This window comes from Brassica napus, chromosome C3 (genome assembly GCF_020379485.1).
Source record: "Brassica napus cultivar Da-Ae chromosome C3, Da-Ae, whole genome shotgun sequence".
NCBI lineage: Eukaryota > Viridiplantae > Streptophyta > Magnoliopsida > Brassicales > Brassicaceae > Brassica > Brassica napus.
In genome coordinates, this window is record NC_063446.1 from 63881982 (window position 1) to 63897576 (window position 15595).

At 33.0% G+C, this 15595-nt stretch overlaps 1 long non-coding RNA gene across 1 annotated transcript; it reads right to left on the reverse strand.

Annotated features, from left to right (window-relative positions):
- Positions 1-3896: 3896 nt before the first annotated feature.
- LOC125583846 lies at positions 3897-7702 on the reverse strand. Its single transcript, XR_007320889.1, has 2 exons — positions 7561-7702; positions 3897-7429 (listed from the first exon to the last, which is right to left on the reverse strand). It is a non-coding gene; the product is annotated as an uncharacterized LOC125583846 (long non-coding RNA).
- Positions 7703-15595: the final 7893 nt, after the last annotated feature.

The window sequence follows — 15595 nt, forward strand, 5'->3', positions numbered from 1 at the left end:
TAATTAATGATTATATTATTTTTGATTTCCTTTTGTAATAGAAGTTTTTTACATTGGTTATATATCTATATATATAATTATGCTAATGGACTTACAGTAACGATTTATAATTAAATTAACTGCTAACCAATTTAAACTGGATTAGGATTTAGAAATGACGGAGAAGAGTATAATATTTTTTGGATGACTTAACAATCCTAGGAACATGAAGACTTGGACCTCTATTGTGTGGATGAATATAACATGTAATGTCACTTCAATGAAGAGGTTAAGACGCACTTTGTACATGTGAGAAACGGAGAGCAAACAATATCCGACAATAAATATGTGTTGAGTAGAGAAATAAGATTTTAAAGTACTGATCTTTGGAAATAAGACTTGGAAATTGTGTTGTCAAGAACGTTGAACTATTTTTTTTTTAGTTATGATGGTATTTGCTTATTTTTACCATTGTCCAATTTTTTTTTTTTTTTTTTTTTTGTGCAACTATTAAAAACTATTATTTTGTTTTTGTTTATGTTTTTAGGTTGTATTACTGATTACGTAAATGTGGAAGCACAGAAGGTGGTTTTGTTTTATTTACTACTAGTGGCTTTCCGGCGCTATGCGCCGGGTTCGTCTTTTTTATTTTTAAATGATTAACAATTTATTTTGTGCTCTTAATAAAAAAAATTAAAGATGAATATATGTTGAAAGAGAATTATATTTTTTTTCTGATCGATAGTGGTTAACGACAATAGTGTATTACTTTGTTTTGAAGTAACTTAGGTCAATGTGGAATAACATAAGTGGTTGTGACTGATAGATTTAATAAAAGTAGTATAAAAAATTGATAGTCGTAACAAAGTAAATTCAGTTGAAATTTAAACAAAGTAAAGATGATGTTTGAAAAGGAAACATGTAAATGTTTGTGTTTGTTTTGTGATTATCTTGTTTGAAAAAAGATAATAAATTGTTTCATCCTCTTAAACTATTAACAATCTTCGCATATTTTGTATATGTCAAAGATGTGGCAACTTATTGGAGGCTTCATTTCACGAATCCAGTAAGTGAATTCTTAATCATGCTCTAGCATTGATCGGACTTGAATTGATTATTTTTTTATGATAGCTTATCCAAAAAATATTTATCTTCTTCAAAAATGCATTTGCACAAAATTAGTTTACCATAAAGATATGTATCGTTATCATAGTTCAGATATGCGGATTGGTGAAGATGGTTGAGTCCTTTGATAGATTTGTGTTGGAAGAAGTATTGATTTAACCCCTCAATATAATGAGCCTCTGGATTGTCATTATCCAAACATTGATTCATTAATTGAATGTGCTGATTCATCATCATGAGTGGTTCCGCTGCAAAATATAATAGGCTAAGGTTACATGAGGATTTGTGTCTAAAGAGTTTCGGTCATAGCTGTCAATGCTTTCGTCTGAGTTATAAGTATTGACTGAAGTATCTGATACCATCTTATTTTTTATGTATTTTTTTAATATAGTGGAGAAACATGAATCTTAAATATTTATTTTATTTTCAATTAAAATTAATAATTTTTTTATATTTCTATTATTTTTTTTATTTTTCTTTTTACATATCATATATTTATTTCACCATTAAAAATCATGAAAGTGTAATTATTTTACTTTTTAATATTTGTCTACTTTAGTTTTAATAGTTATATATTGAATTATTTACTTAAACCAGTAGTTGATTATATTTAACACAGTAAATATATGTATTTTTCTTTAATAACACAAACTTCTTCTTTTATTTTCTCAAATTATAAATTGAAACGATGGAAAAATAGCTAATCTATTATTAGTAAATTACTTTAAATTAGGTAAGCAGAATTAAAACCTAATAATAACTACTATACTTTATATATATACATGTTTGTTTGAATCTATATATGTCAATATTTTTGAAAACCAAATGAACTATGTTAATAATTTGATCAAACAGTTTCTTCTAAATTTCGAAAAATGTAATGAATTTTTGTATTAATTCATAAGACAATAGATCTTTAACTAAAATCATAATTAATAACTGATTTAAATAAATTATTCATAAGACTATAGATCTTATATTAATTCAGCTATTCACTTTTTTCGGGCATTTAGTGTGTCTCTTTAGATTGGTGATTTGATTTAGTTATCTTCATTAAGCATGATTTCAGCTTCCTGCAGCCTTCCTGATTCTATTATTTGGGTGATTATTATCACTTCCATTTTATTGCGATAATGTCCCACTACGTTGTACGACGGTGGTCATATAAATACATGACAGTTTAAGTTATGACAATATCTTTGTTCACAGATTTAGTTTTATTAATTAAATGTGATCGTTCTTGGATCTGAATTATGTTCTTTGGTGTTTTTATGTAGCCATATTATTTAAATATATAGATATTTTTACAGTTATGGATATCATGCTGATTTCCATCTCTACTTATATGTTATTTCTGTTGGTGTCGCATGAATTTTGGACCCCGTGTGATTGGTGATTGTCGTCTCATCTTAGCATCTAGCCTTATCAACATGTGTTGTGTATTGTTGTAAGTTCTGCATGGTTATAATTTATATTGTGGAGCACTTTTTACCTAAATGTTTGATTCCAAACTCCTCATTACGGAAGTCTTGAAGAATCAAGGTCTGGACTATATATTATCATTTCTTGAGGACATAATTTGTGAATATTAAATAGTTGTGTGAAGAATATATTAAAAACATCCAAAGAGGTTACTATTTCTTAGAGGATCATGAGGTTGATGTTAATTTAGGATTGATTCCACGAAATATGTTTGGGTGGGAATAATAAGTTGACTTAAATGAATACGATAGAAATCTAAAATATAAAAAGTTTTGTTTCTTTCCAAACATTTGATAGTCGATTACAAATTTGATTTTCTTATATACGTAAGTTCAATACCATCTACACAATAGAGAGGTTTGAATTTGAAATTATTTTCTCATGTGGCAACTATACCGAGTTTTTGTTTCAAATGGGAAAACATAATACGTGGGGTCAATTGAAATGTTTACACTGGTAATATTTTTAATGGTCTTGAACTACACGATCACAAATATGGAAACCAAAAACATACAATATGTGGGGTCAATTGAAATGTTTACACTGGTAATTTTGCAATCACCCAAACATACATCAGTGGGCTGAATCAAGAAAAAGGCTGGTCGTATTTGCCATTACTGGCTGATGAAGAGCCGTGAATATTTGATTTTCCCACTTACCTTCTGCTCAAGCTATCTCTGAGATTCGTAGACAACACTCATAACCTTTATCTCAATCTCCACATGATCGGTTATCTGTAACATATATCACACAGTAGCTAAAATCATTTTACAGTAAGGTAAGCCTGAAATATGTTATCAATGAAGTTTTAAAAATGCCTCGCATGAAACTAAATTATGTATTTATCTGATTAGCATGCTATATACTTTCTTGAACAAAGTCTATGATTTTTTCATCACTTGGATAGTTCCATCTTTGGCCAATGACTGAAACATTATCTGCAAAAATGGAATAAATTTTATTGATCCAAAACAGAAAATTTGATACATTTCAAGACCCATACCTTAGTACCTCCGGCTAAGAAGCTCGATTGCTATCAAAGTATTCTTGGGCGAGTATTATTTCTGGAAGATCTGGTTTTGGAAAGTACCAGTAACCAGTGAGCCCTTCTTTTTCCTCATTGTTACTTTTTCTGAACATATAGACTCAAGTTAGTTGATGGTGATATGATAAAGAAAAAACAGATATAGATACTGCAACGAAGAATTCTTTATCTTAGGACCTAAGTTTTTTCTTCCCACAATCTGGCCGGCATGGCCTCAGGTTGTAGTGAAGTGCTTGTTTTGATCTTCCATAGTCAACTTTTGCTGAAAACGCACTAAAGTTCTTAATATACATTATAATCAAAACTGAATGAGTTGATCATATCCCTTCACTTGTTTAACTCATAATACACAAACGGCAAAGAATGAAAGTAAATTGTTGACCTTGGTGACAAACTTTAGATTAACCAATTTGATGGATTGATATACTAACATCGCAGTGGAGAGCAAATACCTCATATGGCAGTGGATTGAATCCCACTTTTTATACCTCCTTTCTTGACATTACGGGCTTCCCTGAATCAGAGCATACGGATCTCCGCTTTGTTAGAGCAACGCCCGACTTTCTAATTATTTGAGAATGATACGTGAGGTGGCCATCGGAGGTAGGTGAGCTTGGATTCGAAAGTTTAGAATGTTTTGTTGGGAGAGATGATTGACATGTCCTGCCTCCAGCGTATTTATAACCCTAGGTTTTAGACATTCTGGCGTTACCATGGATGTATAATGAAATCAATACGAAGGAGTGGAGAGAGTGGTTTAATGGTTGTTATTGCAATCATCACAGGGAGCAATTGAATGCTATAGGAAGGCGTTACTTGTCTTTGAAAATCGAAGGAAAGAATTTTCAATCGTCACTCTGCGTTCTTCTTCGGTTAGACAACAAAAGGTTCAGGAAGAATAAGACTACATAACGTAGATGAGCTACTCGTTATAATTAAATTCACCTAGTAGCCCATCGTTTACAAAATGGTCAAACATGCAATTATAACGTTGAGACTAAGTTTAGTGTCGTGTAGTAGCTATAATAACTGGCCCATTAAGAAATTCTCGAAGAGACGAAACATTTGCATTTTCAGATAGAGAAGCTGACGTGTCAGCATTTGCCCTCTTCTAACTGATGATGTGGCACTCTAAGAAAGGAGAAAAGCCAACTTTATTAGTATAGATAGATGATAAGGGTTTTTTTTTTTGAACGCAAACTATGATAAGGATTCTATTTACTTGAATTAGTAACTAAGTGGAAAATCTTATAGTTTTGGGCCGAGGGCTTGTTTTTCTAGGAGTAGAATTAATTTGAAATGAAGGTGATGGCTTTTTTTTATCAAAGAAAGTGAAGACTATGTACACATCAAAAGCTACAAAATTTTTTCTCACCAATAACCAAGGTAATGATATTGTTATTGTTCTGTTAGTTAAAGATACTGTTACCAAGCAGTTGGCTAAGTGAGGAAAACCAAACATTTATATTTAGTCAGTATTAGAGCTGTGACCGCCGTTATTTCAACAAACTTAGTATTAGAGCTGTGACCAAAATGTGTAACCGTATATATCTCAACAGTAAACAAATACAAATACGGATGGGTTTTGATGCAAAAAGTTTGCTAGGAATTACAGGGGATAAAGAGTTGATTACATAGAAAGACACATTTTGTCTTTGGTTTACACTAGGAGACACTTCCCACTTGTGGGAAATTTTTTTGTAGGGCCAAAGAGTTGGTTTGTCAAAATTACCCTTGTGAAAAATGAAATCAATACTATTCTGTTGGAAGGAACCGAGAGTTGGATTTAAAAATTTATTTTTATCTCTCTCCTATAATATAATAACTTTTTCTATTGGTTTATCACAAAAAGAAAGCTATTTCTCACAACATGTTTTATTTCGTATTATTTCATATTAAAATTTATAAGTATAAATATATAATGTACAAAATAAATTATAACTTTTTTTCTTCTATATTTCGAGATCCATATTATATATGTTTTGATATTTTTAAAAATTGGATTTTCAAAACGAATTATGTGGACACAACTATTGTGGACGGATAGGTCGAACATACGTCGCTAATGTAATTATGAATAAATTTATGTTTGTCGTTTACATATGGATGTGTTTACATTTTCTCTGCATATCTATCCACAAATTATCCATCCACGACTCGTTTACATATTGTCCATCCACGAGTCGTCCATCCACAACTTGTATCATCCATCCATCTATAACTAATTTTCTCTTCCTCATTCTCTTCCTCTCTTTACTCCAGCACCTCTTCATTTTCCTCTTCTCCAAAGACAAATCCATAGGTTTTGATTTGTGCTAATCTCCAAAATTTTAAACCAGATTATAAACAAATCCAGCAATTCTGGCGATGTTTCTCATGGTTTTGACAAAGCTTCTCATGGTGATTACAGCTACGCCCGAGCTCTGTTTGAGGTGTGGTTGGTGGCTATGGATTCGTTTTGTGGAGAGGAACATGGTTATGGTCTCATATTTTTGATAAAATAAACGAGCTAAGAGATCGAGTCAAAATTCTATCCTAAAATGGAGAAAAATGATTTTAGTGAAGTTTCTCACAACACTTATAGACGTGTCAAACCTCTGATTGAAGCGTGGCAGAAGCTACGGCTTCGTTTTGTCGAGAGGAATACAACGGTGGTCTCAGGTTTTTAATACGATCAACCAGCTAAAAAATCAAATCAAAAGAGATAAATCTGGGAAAAATAAATATGAGATTGGAAAGAGAGATAGATTTTTGGAGTTTATGGGTGATAATTATTTAAAAATTGGAAACATGAGAGAGAAGACACAAAGGATGCGTGGTGGAAATGACTTTGTTTAGTTAAAACAAAATAAAAATATATTCTCAACTAAATAAAAGGGTAGAATAGACAAAACATATAAAGAATGTGTGTCATATGCAAGATGTGTCTTTAGATGTAATTCTAAAGTCAAAATGTGCCTTCAGATGTAAAATTTTCGGTTGATTACATAGAAAGACACATTTTGTCTTTGGTTTACACTAGGAGACACTTCCCACTTGTGGGACATTTTTTTGTAGGGCCAAAGAGTTGGTTTGTCAAAATTACCCTTGTGAAAAATGAAATCAATACTATTCTGTTGGAAGGAAACGAGAGTTAGATTTAAAAATTTATTTTTATCTCTCTCCTATAATATAATAACTTTTTCTATTGGTTTATCACAAAAATAAAGCTATTCCTCACAACATGTTTTATTTCGTATTATTTCATATTAAAATTTATAAGTATAAATATATAATGTACAAAATAAATTATAACTTTTTTTCTTCTATATTTCGAGATCCATATTATATATGCTTTGATATTTTTAGAAATTGGATTTTCAAAACGAATTATGTGGACACAACTATTGTGGACGGATAGGTCGAACACACGTCGCTAATGTAATTATGAATAAATTTCTGTTTGTCGTTTACATATGGATGTGTTTACATTTTCTCTGCATATCTATCCACAAATTATCCATCCACGACTCGTTTACATATTGTCCATCCACGAGTCATCCATCCACAACTTGTATCATCCATCCATCTATAACCAATATTCTCTTCCTCATTCTCTTCTTCTCTTTACTCCAGCACCTCTTCATTTTCCTCTTCTCCAAAGACAAATCCATAGGTTTTGATTTGTGCTAATCTCCAAAATTTTAAACCAGATTATAAACAAATCCAGCAATTCCGGCGATGGTTCTCATGGTTTTGACAAAGCTTCTCATGGTGATTACAGCTACGCCCGAGGTCTGTTTGAGGTGTGGTTGGTGGCTATGAATTCGTTTTGTGGAGAGGAACATGGTTATGGTCTCATATTTTTGGAGTTAGTCAATTATCAAAAAATAAGTTTACTTTTTTGGTTCAACAGATCGAGAATATGGTTTGAGAGGAGGAAGGCTAACCTTTTTATACTCAGACTGCCTTGCGATGAATCTTTAGATGGAAGCGGTTTCGCTTGACTAAAAAGAAAATGAAACGACGCGATCGAAACCCATCGAAGAAAAAAAAAACGGGACGAACCCTTAATTCTGAGGAAACGCTGGTTGAGAGGGTTAGGTTTCTCTATCGGGCTGGACTCCATTAGAAAAATAAAGCCCACACACATAACACAGCTTGATTCCGTTGATGAAACGCACCGCAAAACTAAATGAGACACGTGTTGCATTAAGAGACATCGAATTAACGACATGTCTTGCTTAGAAGAGAATAGAGTTCTTCTTTATAGTATTAGAGATATAGATAGATAGATAGATATAGATTATTTTAATTTTTTTAATATTTAATTTGAAGCATCATATCTTTCACGAGTTGAGTTCTGTTTTGAGAAAGATTTAGAACTGTCTTTTTTATCAAGTAAATCATAAGTTTTGTTTTAATTAACATTGTAAGTTCTTGGTCATTGCGGTGTCTCGCTTGGTAGCACATAAACCATGCTAATTGGGGGTCGCTTGATCTTACGTGGGTAGTGTGCCGAGCTTCTTTTTGTGCAGGTTATCTGAGGTTTTCAAGGCAGTGTGTGGCTCAAGCTCAAGCCCGACCTTGGCACTAGTTGGACGGTTTTCTCTCTCCGTGTGTTCGTTTTGTGCTCAACCGACAATGAAGATTGCAAATCTGATGATTCCACAGAGATTTAGATACAACATACGGCGTTATGGAAAACCCGATATCCGAGGAAACAAGGTAAAACCAACATTCTTATTTTTAACACATCGGTTGGCAATTTTTTGGATTTCAAGGCTTTAAACAACCACAAAGCCTCAACAATCCAAACAACAATCAGATCCAATATATGTTGTACTTAATTTAAAACATTTTGGTTGATTCGGCTTGTGTTTCGACATTGAATGCATGTTCGGGTTAATATCAATATATATATATATATTTTTTTTTTTTTAAATAACATTGTAAGTGATTGAATTCTATGTATATACCTTGCTAAAAGATTCTTGGTTAGTAATTCAAGAGGCTTGGTTAGTGATACATAATTTACTCTCTACATTTAGCAAGGAACCTGCTTCGCAATGCGAGCTGTGGAATCATCACGATTATATGTTTCCGTAGAGAATAAGGTGACTTTATTGGTGTGTGGAGTCAGACTTCATTTGGTGAAGTCTTTGTTTATAATTATAACTAAACTGTTATATGTATGACTTCTTCTCGAAGACTTGGGTTGCTGATTCCTTAAAAATTTCAATACATAAAAATATCTCTCACATTGTTCAAAAAAAAAAAAAAATAATAATATCTCTCACTATCGTACGGGAGCTAGGTGACCCCACAATCTTCTTAGTGCGCAAATCACTAATCATTTTTGTTATTTTTTTATCATCTCCGAAAAAAACTATCTATTTTAGAATTTACAAAACTTTAAATTCGAAGTTTCAAAGTATTCTTCTCCAAAAAAAAACTTCAAAATAATCTTAAAAATTATTTATATTTTACACTATTATCTTTATATTTGTTATAATTAATATAAATCCATAATTTTTTATAAATAAATAGCAAATATATAAAAATGTTATAGTAATATTAATTAATAAAATCTTTCATTAAATATATAAAATTACCAATTGAAATACAGTAACTAAATATTAAACTACGAGTACAATACCACATTATTTCATAAATTTTTTTTATAATGCTCCATCTTTGGTTACACAAATTTATTTGGACAATATTTTACAGATTTTGGAGGTTCCAGAGCAAATATATCAGATTATTAGTGTTGTTGTAATATTTAAATTTGTGTAATAATTATATTTTCATGTATCTTATTTAAAAGTTTTTTTATAAATTTATTTTGTAATATTCTTGTTGTCTAATTCTAGTCTTAAAATATTATAAATCTTATTTTGAAATTTTTATTAAATTTTGTGTGTAAAAATTGAATTTATAAAAAAAAAAGTTTTGAAATATTTTATGAAACAATAAAGGAGAAAATACTTAAAAATCATAAATGTGATGTATCATTAATTATAAGGATCAAATGTAAATAAAAAGATAAAACTTCAAATTTGAAGTTTTGAGTTTATTCCTTAAAACTCTAAATTTAAAATTTATTTTTGGAGAACAAAAAAAATATATTTAAAGTGATAGAGTTTTTGGAGATGTTCTAATAAAACTTGTAAGTATGACTTCTTCTGGCATGCCTCTACACCATTTTAAAACATTAAGGCATTTTTTTTTTGAAAAATATCATTGCTTTTGCATGATTTTTTATCTAATCTATTAATTTAGGGTCCTATTTTTTATCTACTTTTGGAAGTTGTCATTTAAATTTATAATGGTCCAACAATAGATGTAATAATATTTGAAGCATTATAAATAATTCAAACTGATTGATAACTCAATATTTTTTTCTAAATAAAAACTGATTAATAATTCAAAGACTAAACAGGTTCCATACTTTTATATTTGTGATTCGTCAACCCACTGTCTATTTCTATTCTAAATTTTTTAATATTCTAAGTTAACATGATATCCACTTAATACCAAATATTGCTCACGATTAATGTAAACCAATTTTCACTTGGTATCTCAAAATGCTTCAACACTTCTGAATGTAGGAAATTCATCGATGGTTGACTCTGAAGCGTTAGTACAAGGTGATGAAACCAATTCTCCAGCAAGTATTGAAGTTGAGGTCTCTACTCTGGAAGCTGCCTCGGACAGTGGTCAGGGTACCGATCCAGATTCTGGTAACGATGTTGAGAAACCGTTCTTCCTAGTCAAGAATAGGAAGTGTGGCCAAAAGGTCACAAAAGCCTAAATCCCAATATCATAATGTTTTTTTGCGTGGAATGTACGTAGACTGAATAGTGATAAACGCCACACCATGACTAAGGACTGGACTAATATCCACAAACCTTTTTTCGGAGCTTTTTTGGAGACACATATTTTGGAGACTAATAAGGAGCGTATTTCTCGAGCAATCCCTCGGGGATGTAATTTTATGGGAAACTATGAGTCGGTGGATTCTGGGAGGATAGTTGTTATGGGATCCTTGTGTGACTATGTTATGTTATCAGGTTACAGACCAGTCTATGACTTGTGGAGTATTTATCCCATCGTAGAGTGTCAATATTACAGTCACCTTTGTATATGGGCTTAGTGTTTTGGAGGAACGGAGCACTCTTCTGGCGGGTTTGGTGGAGCTGCATGAATCCAACCCGGTTTCTCGTTATCCTTGGGCAGTCTTAGGGGACTTTAACCAAATATTGCGCATCTCTCATCACTCAAATCACTTATCGGCTCTGGTTGATACTTCGGGCATCGAAGAAATTAATATTACTCTTCAAGAAGCAGAGTTATTTGAGGCTCAATGGAAGGGTGTCCCTTATACTTGGAGAAATAATCAGGATGACAATCCTATCTCGACAAAGATTGATCACGCACTCATTAATCAACAATGGTCGGATTATTTCTTAGACCCTAGTCAATCTGCTCATGCTCCGTGTCTCTTCCGGCTACCGTCCTTCAACAGACGAGTCACCAAACCTTTTAAATACTTTCACCATGTGGCGGATCATCCGCAGTTTACTGAGCTGGTTAGTGAAGGCTGGTGTTTTAATTAGGTAACGGGTACTGATCAGTTTAGGCTGGTTTGTTCACTGAAGATGCTTAAGCCAGTGTTACGGGGTCTGAACAAGCGTCACTACAATGGGATTTCGCAGAGGGTACGAGAGAAAAGTGCTCAGGTAGACACATTGCAGCGCTCACTGCTTACTTCTCCTGATCCAGATACAGCAAGAGAGGAGCACTTGCAAAGGGCAGAGTTAAATACCCTGCTCACTGCAGAGGCTAAGTTTTATAGACAATGCTCAAGAGTTCAGTGGGCTGATGTTGGAGATAGGAACACAGTATTTTACCACCGGATGGCTTCTCAGCATGCGACAAGGAATCATATCCACTTTCTAAAGGACCAAAATGACCAACTTTTATTTACGGCTGAAGATCTGAAGGCTCACTCAGCTTCATACTTTGAGTCAATATTGGGTAGCACTGACATGCCTATTTCGCTTGCTTCCTTATCAGAAATTCAGGACTTACTTTCTTTCCAATGCTCGAATATCCAACAAGCATATCTGAGTCGGAATGTCTTAGAAGCCGAAATAAAAGCTACAATTTTTTCGATGCCTATGAATAAGAGTCCAGGTCCAGACGGGTATTCCATTGAGTTTATAAGATCGGCTTGGGACACTGTTGGTGGTGATATAATTGCTGCGGTCTCAGAATTTTTCCGTAATGGCTGGCTTCTTAAAGATTTGAACACGACAGCCATAGCTCTGATTCCTAAGAAGTCTGAGGCGTGTGTATTGGGTGACTACAGACCTATTAGCTGCTGTAATATTGTCTACAAGGTCATTTCGAAGACAATTGCAAATGGGCTCAAGCCTATTCTTCAGAAATGTGTAAGTCCAAACCAAGCAGCTTTCTTGAGAGGTCGTCATTTGGGAGAGAATGTCCTTCTTGCCTCTGAGCTGATAAGAGACTATAACAAAGCTTCTTGTCACCGGAGTGGTATGCTGAAAGTTAATATTCGGAAGGCATTTGACACTGTCTATTGGGACTTCGTCTTGAAAATTCTGGAAGCACAAAATTTCCCTCCTATCTTCATTACTTGGATCAGAGAGTGTATTACTTCTCCTCGGTTTTTTGTGGCGATTAATGGAGAGTTAGCGGGCTTCTTTGAAGGTAAGAAAGGGTTGAGACAGGGTGATTCCATGTCGCCCTATCTGTTTATTATGGTAATGAAGGTTCTTTCTCGTTTGCTTGATAAAGCTGAACAGCAAGATCAATTCCACCTCCATCCTCTCTGTGAAAACCCGAGACTCACCCATTTACTCTTTGCTGATGACTTGCTGGTTTTCTCTGATGGCTCCCGCCCCTCGATAAATGGAATAAAATCTGTTATGGCCATATTAAAGCAATGGTTGGGATTAGATATGAATGATGCAAAGTCTGAGATTTTCTTTGGTGGTTATAATGATGTTCAGGCATCTGTTCTTGCGGACCTTTCGGGCTTCAAGCGAGGATCCTTTCCCACTAGGTATTTGGGCCTTCCATTAGACCCTAAGCGTATTACAATGGCTACGTTACAACCTTTTCTTGAGAGGATCACTTCGAAGTTGCACTCTTGGACTGTCAAATGCTTATCCTTGGCAGGGAAGGTTAAGCTAATCTACTCTGTTATCTATGCAATGGTTAACTTCTGGAGTTCCGTGTTCGTTCTACCGAAGAGATTCTATGAGAAAGTTGACTCTCTTTGCTGTTCTTTCCTCTGGAAAATTCGTACGACTTCTGCCACGGGAGCTCGAGTATCATGGTCTAACATTTGCACACCAAAGAAGGAAGGTGGGTTAGGTCTCCGTAAATTGGAGGATTTTGAATTAATCTTCAGATTGAAGAGATTATGGAACTATTTTTCCAATTCTGGCTCCTTATGGGTGGCTTGGCTTTCTAATAACCGTTTCGGTGGTAGAAGCTTCTGGCTTGTCAGGGACTCTCAGCGCTTCTCAAAAACCATTAGAGGTATGTTGCAGCTGAAGCATCTCCTCCCTCAGTTCCTTCGTTGTGCTGTAGGTGACGGTCATAAAGCCTCCTTTTGGTATGATTACTGGACTGAATTGGGCCCTCTCCATCTTCTCTTCGCATCAGCAGGTACAAGACACCTTAGGTTGTCTGATTCTGCCTCTGTTTCTGATGCAGTTCGAAATGGTAACTGGTACCTTCCACCGGCTAGATCTGAGAATGCAGTAACACTTCAGATTGTCCTCTCTTCAACTCCAGTTCCAACTGATGAGAACAGGACTGATACTTACCTATGGCGTGTTCATTCCGGTGGTTTTGGAGTGAATTTTTCTTCTCATGTAACTTGGGACAGATTGAGAATCTCTACTCCTGAGGTTGATTGGTATGATACAGTATGGTTCAAAGAAGAAATACCAAGATGCTCTTTTATTACTTGGTTATCTATGCTTGGAAGGCTCCCAACAAAGGATCGTTTACTCTCTTGGGGTGTTTCTGTCCCAGCAGCATGTGTTCTGTGTTCTAATGGCATTGAATCTCATCAACACATATTCTTTGAATGCTCTTATTCAGTTGACGTTTGGTCTCGGTTCTGCGGCAGATTCATCACCTCGCCTCCACCTGACCTTCCAGCCATTGTTGCCCTTATTGCGAATTATCAGGGACAGTTTCCTTCTCAGGTCAAACCTCTTCTTAAGCTCATTCTCCAGGTCATTATCTACAACCTGTGGCGTGAGCACAACGCAAGGATCTTCAAGAATGTCTCTCTCCCTCCAGGATCATTCTTCAAGAAAGTAGATAGAGCGCTGCGTGACAGGCTGCTCTCTCTCTCTCCCGCTCCATCGTCTTCCCACTCTCTGCTCGAGCTTTACTTTTGGTTCATTGCTCCTTATAGTTAGCTTCCTTTTGTTGCTATATTGTATTGTCTCCTTCTTTCCTTATCTTTGTAATAAGTTGCCTATGCAACATTGTAAAAACTCAAAAAAAGTGGTATGAATTTTAACATTTGCACCAAAAAAACAAAAAAAAGAAGGTTATCACATACTATAGTGGGCCATTAATTAAAACAATGCACGTAGCGTATCTTCATTGACAATGGATGATATGCACGGCTTCTTCTATGTGTAGGTATGCATACATTTATTTTGAACATGAGTAAACACATATTTACGTATTCCATTAATGTATATTTTTTTATGGAAAAACATTAATGTATAATTTTGCTGCCGTATTCCTATACTATGTCAGATTTGTATTAATAAGAATCATGTTTTCATATATTATAATGAAAATTTATAATCTGATACTAAATCATGCATATATCATACAAAGTATATAATATATATACGTTTTTTAACCAAAATATTATAATATATTTAAACCAATTTAAATTATATATTTGTTTAAATATTCCTAATTTATTTACTAATGAAGTTATTTGGAATATAAAAACAAAATTAAAGCTCAAAATTTTGAAATTAAAACAACCTCAAATCCTTTATAAAAAAAAAAATGTAACAACCTATTTACTGTTTGGATATTGATTTAACTAACCTTTATCTGCTCAAATTCATTAGGATACCAAGTATTATATACTAACTAATTATATTATACTAATTCAAATATATATTATATGTAAAGATAGTCATTATATTATATTCGAATATTTAGTTAGTACAATCAAAATTTGGTATTTGATATTCATTTAATTATCTTATAATTTCTGAAGTATTAATATACTAATTAAATATCTAACATATTATATTATAATCCTATTTTTATCTACAGATAAAAAGTTGTCATTTAAATTTTAGACCTATACAATTTTTCATTAATAATATATTGGATATTAAATATATAAATCTGAATATTCTGTTACACTAACTCATTCTTCTTACAAATTATTCGAGAATCAATAAACATAACCGATATTTTTAACAAATAAAATTTAATTTCGACATCTAGTCTATTAATTTAGAGTCCTATTTTTATCTAATGATAAAATGTTGTAATTTAAATTTTGGACTTATATACTTTTCCATTAATAGATTAGATTGGATATTAAATTTATAAATCTGAATATTCTGTTACACTAATTCATTTTGCTTACCAATTATTCAGAAATCAATAAACATAACTGATACTTTTACCCAATGATATTTATTTGCGGACATACAAAATATCTCTCTATATACGACATACACAATACAATATAGTATATATGAAATCATTTCATCGTGTGTTATGTCCTTTTGCATTTCCCACTAAATCATCATTTAATGGGAATTATGAATAAATCATTTTAGACAACTTACGAATAACATAAACATCAAAAATAAATTCTTATACAGTATATACTGCTATGTATTATCAATATTTTAATATGTGTTGGTAATTAATAACCGGTGC